Source organism: Mus caroli, chromosome 16 (genome assembly GCF_900094665.2).
Source record: "Mus caroli chromosome 16, CAROLI_EIJ_v1.1, whole genome shotgun sequence".
In the NCBI taxonomy this organism is placed as follows: Eukaryota; Metazoa; Chordata; class Mammalia; order Rodentia; family Muridae; genus Mus; species Mus caroli.
The window spans coordinates 52212749-52220460 of NC_034585.1; the positions used below are offsets into that span (position 1 = coordinate 52212749).

General features: G+C 44.4%; 1 pseudogene; it reads left to right on the plus strand.

Moving 5' to 3' along the window:
* Positions 1–6752: 6752 nt before the first annotated feature.
* Positions 6753–7500, plus strand: LOC110311897 (annotated as a pseudogene).
* The last annotated feature ends 212 nt before the right edge of the window (positions 7501–7712 follow it).

Below are 7712 nucleotides of genomic sequence, written 5' to 3' on the forward strand. Positions count from 1 at the left end.
AAGAAAGAAAGAAAGAAAGAAAGAAAGAAAGAAAGAAAGAAAGAAAGAAAGAAAGAGGCTGGAACTAGCACACACATCACCTTCTGTCCTCCACATATGGACAGGGATGCATGCAACCACACATACACGTGGGTACATCAAATTACGCACATACACCAAACACATAGATACAGACATTCGAAAGAAACAAGGAGAGAGAGACAGAGACAGAGACAGAGACAGACAGAGAGAGAGACAGAGACAGAAAGAGAGAGAGAGAGAGAGAGAGAGAGAATAAACTTATTCTCTGGGAATACACATTTCAGGGGCAAAGACATGGTGCAGCAGAATCTGTCGTGCTTTTTCATAAAACCAAAGTTTGAGTTTCAACCCCCACTTAGGGCAGCTCACAACTGCCTGGATCTCCAGTTCCAAGGAATCCTATGTCTCTGGCCTCCTCGGGTATCTATGCCTAGACAGACACATAATTAAAAGTAAAATCAATATTTAGAAGTAAAACTGCATATTTCTTTCTCAGACTGCATGATAATTCTACTTTAAGTGACAAAGACAGCCTTTAAGTTATCAGAAAAGGAAGCAGAAGCAGCTCTCTGGATTTTAAATTTCTGCATTCTTATGAGAGCTTCAGACAGTCATAACCTGTGCAGTTTACCTGCACAAATAAATCCTGATCTCAGTGCTTATCATCAAAGCCTGCCAAGGATGTAGCTAGCCTCACTCACTTAAAAATATTAGATGCTGTGGTTTTTAAATGTTTTCACATGATGAAACTCTTTGTGTGTACTCATTATGCTGGTACTGCATTACATAAGAACAGTAAATGCCACATTTAATCAAAACAACATATCATCTGTGGATTAGCAAGAGATTATTTTAAAATAAAATAGAGGACCTGGGAGATACCTCAGTGGCTAAAGCTCTTGCTGCACAACCATGAGTCTGTGTTCAGATCTCTCCAGGACCCATATAAAAGTCAGGCATGGCAATTCATGTCCCTATCAGTAGTGCTAGGGAAGATGGACAGGCAGAGAGAAGTGTCCCCCAGAGTGCACTGACTAGTTGAGTCCATCTGAAATGGGGAGTTTAAGGTACAATGAGAGACTCTGTCTCAAGAACTAAGGTGGAGAGTGCTAGAGGAAGATGCCCACCGTTAACCTCCACTCTCCCCACAATCACGTACACAAAGATACATGCCCACTCCACATTACATCACATACACACACTAAATCAATCAGATAATAAGACTGAAAACAGCTCTCAGAGACTTATTCCTGATGCTTCCTGCTCCCGCTTTTTATTGCTCACATTTATTGGTACTCTGGGTTGAAGGTGTGAGGTGAAGGGATGACTTCATTTGATCCTCATAACAGCCTCATGCTGAGGTATGAGTACCATCATCCTTCCCAGCCTGGAAATAAGCAAATCAGGACTGGGTCATGTGACTTCCCTTAGGGTCTCAGAGTAAGGGGGAAACCAGCATTGATCTGGCTTTGAATGAAAAGTTGTCTATCTAATCGCTAAGGGGAACAACTTAGTTGGATTTTGTTCAATACAGGACTTATTTTTGTTCTCTTTCTGGCCTGGTGCCTCGTCCTGACAGTCTTGGAAATCGGATATAAAACACCCTGAGAGTTGTCTGGAACATTTCATGTACGCGAAAATGTGAAAATAAGTTTAAAATATTAAAATATGTTTATAAAAGATTGATATTTGGAAATGAGGGTATGGCCTAGTATTAGAGTGCTTGCCTCGCATGTAGAAGGCCTTGGGTGTTTTTGCTCTGTTTTGTTTTCATTCTCCACCACAGTTTTATTTCTACTCCTCTTCCCTGTTCTCACTACTCATTGGTCTTGGGGACTATCCAAGTTTGAAGATGTAACTATTAATGTGAAATGACACAGTAAAATGGTCTTCGTAAAACAAGACTGTTTTCACGAGAGTGGAGGCGCCATAAAGATGAGCGTTCTCACCGGGCAGTGGTGGCGCATGCCTTTAATCCTAGCACTTGGGAGGCAGAGGCGGGCAGATTTCTGAGTTCGAGGCCAGCCTGGTCTACAGCGTGAGTTCCAGGACAGCCAGGGCTACACAGAGAAACCCTGTCTTGGGAAAACCAAAAAAAAAAAAAAAGATGAGCATTCTCTCCTCAGTGCCAACCCAGGAAGAACGTCATTCACACAGAGATGATAGTCAATGGCTCATTCACAGGCTGCTCTCTGAGTACATTCTAGTTGCTTCACCCAATTCTCAGACAAGGGAGGAGGATAGACAGGTGTGAATCGATGATAAAACAGTGTGGTGACATCAAAGCCTATCCTGTAAGGATGCGAGGTAAGACCGAAGCACAGGGTGTAAGGATGGCTGAGCAACAACTTGGTACAATATATGTATTTCAACCCGACTTCCCAATATGGGCTCATTTCCTTTTTGCATCAACACGAAGCCTCAAGTGAAACCACAGAGTGTATTTCATTTCAGAATGAAACTCATGACACAGCAAAGCGGTGAGTCATCCCGGGTCTGTGAAATTTCAATCCCAGTGGTGTAAAAACCAACTTGGGTCCTTTCCATCATTAAGCCGGTGGATGAATGGCCAGGCGTTTGCGTTTTAACCATCGTTCATCTTTGTTGAACTGTCAGTTGCACTGTAACTTTCCTGTGAACAAACAACTGACCTGGGATAAAAGGGAAAGAGAGTAGGGAAACTGCTCTCCTTACTGGTCTCGACCATGGAAGACAGTAGAGATTGGATCCCAAGTTTGCCATACTGACTAGCCTGGAAGCATAACCTACTTAACTGCATTGTTACATGAAAACTCTCTAAGAAAACAAAAGGCTATCATCTCCTCTTTCCTTGGAATGCAAAGTTAGATAAATAGGTCTGGGAACTCTTACAGTAATGAGTGCATGCGAGTCAGTAACACATTTCAGAATTCATGATGAGGTCACAAAAGTAGCTTCCTATGTTATATAGGTGGCAACGTCATAATTACTTGTCTGTTGCTCATCTTCCTCTTAGAGTGGGAAAAAAAAAAAAAAGAAAAAGAAAGCCTCAGTGGTTTCTCAGTAAGTGTGAACCAGAACCATAGCACAGTTCATTGGATGTCCTTACTAAACGGGCACAAAACTAAGGCCACAAAACCCAAGAGAAAACATGAAATCTGGCCCCAGGGGCAAAGAAACACATTTGTCTTTGTATCAACCTTCATCTCATTTTTGAAAGGCATCCTGGTGTGTCCCAGGGCACACTGAATCAGTGTCAACTTGTGTCTGTTCTCAACTCCAGCCTTTGCTGCCATAGTTACCTCTTCTCACGGCTGTGAGAACATGTGTTCCCACTCTGGCCTGCCAATGGCAGCGACTTACATAAACAATGCACAGAGGAGCCAGGAAGTCTAAAACCTTCACAGAGGCTTCAGACGGCAGGCAAACTGTGATGAGAAATTAGAAGACATTTAAGTAGATACTGGAAACTCCTGCGGAAGCATCAGCTGTGTGAAAAGGACGCTTAAGACCTCCTTATTCTCTAAAGCCAATACTACACACTGCTTAGACTTCATAACTAAAGTTGAGACTTTGGTTCTGTTCAAGTTCAAGGTCCTTCCTGGATACTTATCATCTAGAAAGCGAGACAGCAGGACCTCTTCTTCTCTCTATCCCTCTAACAACCCTACCAACTTTAGTGTAAACTTAGATAAAATTCTAGTCTTCTCTTTCTTCTTTCTTTCCTCCCTTATTTCTTGACTTTCTTCTCTATAGAGTCACATCTTATTCCAAGATGGGGCATGTAAACCCAAAGAATGGTGGGGGGAAATCTCATGCAACTCAAATTACCCTTGAAAGCCCCTGAAGTCTCCCCCTGAGCACAGTGTCTCCTCTGGATGATCTTATCAACACCTCTAATATGTCTTTAACTTTGTCTGTCTGTCTGTCTGTCTGTCTCTCTCTCTCTCTCTCTCTCATTTTTATTTTTTGAAATAAAGTCTCCTATGCCCATCCTGGCTTTAAACTCACTCTATGCAGCCAAGGATGCTTTAACCTCCTGGTCCTCCTCTCCTGCCTCGGCCTCCCAGGTGCAGGGATTACAGATATGAGCTTCCAAGCCTGGCTTAAGTGTTTTAATTTTTTAATTTCTGTATTAAGTGTCAACCATCTTTCCCTCACACATCTAATCCTTTAAAAAAAACATTTCACCAATTTATCGTTGGTCAGAAAAATTCTAAAAGCGTTCATGAAGGAGTTAGAGAAATGGTTCATCAGTTAAGAGCACTTACAGCTCTTGCAGAGGACCCAGGTTCTATTTCCAGCAGTTCTAGAGAATCCAATGCCTTTTTCTGACCCCCTTGGGTACCAAGCATGCATATGGTGTACCTACATACGTGCTGGCAAAACACAAATATCCATACAATTTTTAAACTAAAAATACTAATCATTCATACAATCTTCTCATAGGTTTTCACCTAAGAATTGACTTTTTCAGATTTAATAAGTCCTTTTCTGCTAGTTCAGATAAATAGGCACACCACTGATCACCTACACCTCCCGCCATCTTTCTATCATCCCTTCTGCATCCCTGACTCTGTCTCTGTCCCCATTTCTTTCCTTGTCCTTTTTTAATTCCACAAAGTTCAACTCAGCTTCATTAAAATTAGCATTTACTAAGAAGCATGTATAAAACCAGTTTCCCTTCATTCACAATAACTTTTTTCATTGCTCTCACTTACTCTTTCATGAACTCGGGCTTTCTGCACATGCTCAGTTGGCACCAGCTACAGCCCATCCTCGATTCCAGGTGTAGCCAGTCCACTTCCACAACAGACCAAGTCCCTGCTTCAAGGAATTTCCTTTCCAATGGAATGCATGGACACCGTGCTACACAATGAAGATTCACCACAAACAGACGTGCGTGTGCCCTCAGAGGCCATCATGGCTGAGACGTGGAGAACAAGGGGCAGGGAGCCAAGCAAGGGCAAAGGCACAGCAGCGGACTTTTTCTCGTTGTCAAAGAAGAAGATGGTGACGCTGAAGAAACAGAAAGGCCATGTTAGAAACAGAACTGACTGAACTCGCCCATTTTATGGTCAAGTATTCTTTCCTTACCAACGCTCAATTGATTCAGGGATTTCCCCCGTAAGAGCTGAAAGCTCTCCAGAACTGCTTAAGTGAGTGAAGTTCAGAGGCGGCCTTATTGAGTAATCTGCTTGGTGTACCCTACAAATAAACAGAATAAGGACTGCTGGTGAGTTTAGTCAAGGATTTGAGTACGTAGGTGAGACGGTATCAAAGAAGAGGAACTAGTTGCAGGCACTGGATGAAGACTAGAGTTCTGTTTTATAGCAACCACAGAGTTAAAAATGCTAAACTCCTGGTTAAACAGATATAACTCATTATTCTCATATACTTCCTGGACAATGGCCTCTAATACCTCAGTGGGAAAAAGCCAGGCTCAAGCATTGGCAAAGTTGGAATACAACTCCCATAAGGCTGCGTTTCCTTTTTTTTTTTTTTTTTTTTTGTTTTTGGAGACAGGGTTTCTCTGTATAGCCCTGGCTGTCCTGGAACTCACTTTGTAGACCAGGCTGGCTTTGAACTCAAAAGGCTGCCTGCCTCTGCCTCCCAAGTGCTGGGATTAAAGGTGTGCGCCACCAGTGCCCGGCTTAAGGCTGCCTTTCCTGAAGCCCACGCAGAAGTGAAATTTAAACTATCTCTGAGTACATTTCAAAAAGAACAGTAGATGTAGGGAGGGAGGAAATACTGTTTGGTTTTCATTCAAAATCAAATGAACAGGCCAGGGTTAAAGACACTGTTTCCCTAGACCCCAGCTTCTTAACCGTGGGTCCTAGTCCTCGTGAGGTCAGGAGTTCACTGGAGTCTTGGTTCTGAGCACACAATATGTATCCTTTGCACTGTGCATACCAGCAGGCTACTCAACAGGCAGCTCAAGTTCAAGACTAATGAGTCTGTTGCAGAGTGTTTACTGTGCCTTCAAAGTTTTCTGCCTTTTACAGAAACATAATGTTTTAATTATAGAAAAAAAAAGAAACTTTTAATATTTCCCTATCCTCAGCCGTTGGAATTGGTTTATCTTTGGATTGTATTGCTTTAGAACGTTTAGTTTTAAATCTTGCTTGTTTGAGTTACTGACAAGTTAGCCACAGAAGGAAGAAGCCCATCTGTGAGGAATGAATCTGGGGGCAGGAGGGGGGAGTTGCAGGGGGGCATTGTTGACTTTCAAGATGGCTTAAGTGTCCAGAGACAGTTAAATCTTTACAATGTTTCTTCCAGCTCAGTCTGGCAGCCATTGTTCAAAGACTCTAAGCCAAGCTCAAGTCCAGGAGTTACTGAGCAAACCTGTCTCTAGCCAAACAAAATTCTTGACCTTTGCAGCTAAGCAGATGTTAATAAATCAAGGAAGAGCAGCCAACTAAAAGCTACACTCTGAACTGCCTTGCAGGAGCATTAATGTTACTATCATTATTATGTATTAGTTTGGTTACCTGGCTGCATAACAAGCCAGCTGGGAACACAACACGCTGGCATAAGGCACGTGCTATTGTGTTTCTCATTCTGATGGTTGGGATCTTAACGGGAAACGGAGGAGATGGTCTCCGTCTGTCTCTGCTCACAGACATCTGAACCTTTAGCCTCGAAGTCTCTGGGAACTGCAGAGTAACTCAAAGGTTAAGCCTGCAACATTAAGAATAGGCGATTCCTCCGCAGCCCTGCACTCTGGGCCTGGTATGCACAGCCTCACCATGAGCTCTTCTGCAGCTAGCCTGCTCTTCACGCCCCGCGAGGACTGCGGCCCCGCGTGGCGCGCGGCCCCCGCGGCCTATGACGCATCTGACACACACCTGCAAATTCTGGGCAAGCCAGTGATGGAACGTTGGGAGACCCCCTATATGCATGCACTGGCGGCAGCTGCTGCCTCCAGAGGAGGCCGGATCTTGGAAGTGGGCTTCGGTATGGCCATTGCAGCCTCCAGGGTGCAACAGGCCCCCACAGAGGAACACTGGATTATTGAGTGCAATGATGGGGTCTTCCAGCGTCTACAAGACTGGGCCCTGCGGCAGCCACATAAGGTTGTTCCCTTGAAAGGCCTGTGGGAGGAGGTGGCGCCTACCCTGCCTGACGGCCACTTTGATGGGATTCTATAGGATACGTACCCACTGTCTGAAGAGGCCTGGCACACTCACCAATTCAACTTTATTAAGAATCATGCCTTCCGCTTGCTGAAGACCGGGGCCGTCCTCACCTACTGCAACCTCACGTCCTGGGGGGAGCTCATGAAGTCCAAGTACACAGACATCACCACCATGTTTGAGGAGACGCAGGTGCCTGCACTGCAGGAAGCTGGCTTCCTGAAAGAAAACATCTGCACAGAGGTGATGGCACTGGTGCCCCCAGCCGACTGCCGCTACTATGCCTTCCCTCAGATGATCACACCCCTGGTCACCAAGCACTGAGCAGCCGGCCCAGGTCTATAAGGAGTCTGTGTCCTCCTCAGTACCTTTGTGGCTGGAATGTGGGCTCCAGCCTCTCCACTGTCCCTGCAGTGTGACATCCTAACCATTGCCTGGCACTGCCATCTTCCCAGAGCTCAGGAGGAAAATAAATGCTAACAAGAAGAAAAAAAAAAAAAAAGAATAATAGGCGATTCCACTTTCAATCTCACCTCTCTAACCACATGACTGGCTCCTTGCAAGGATAGAAAG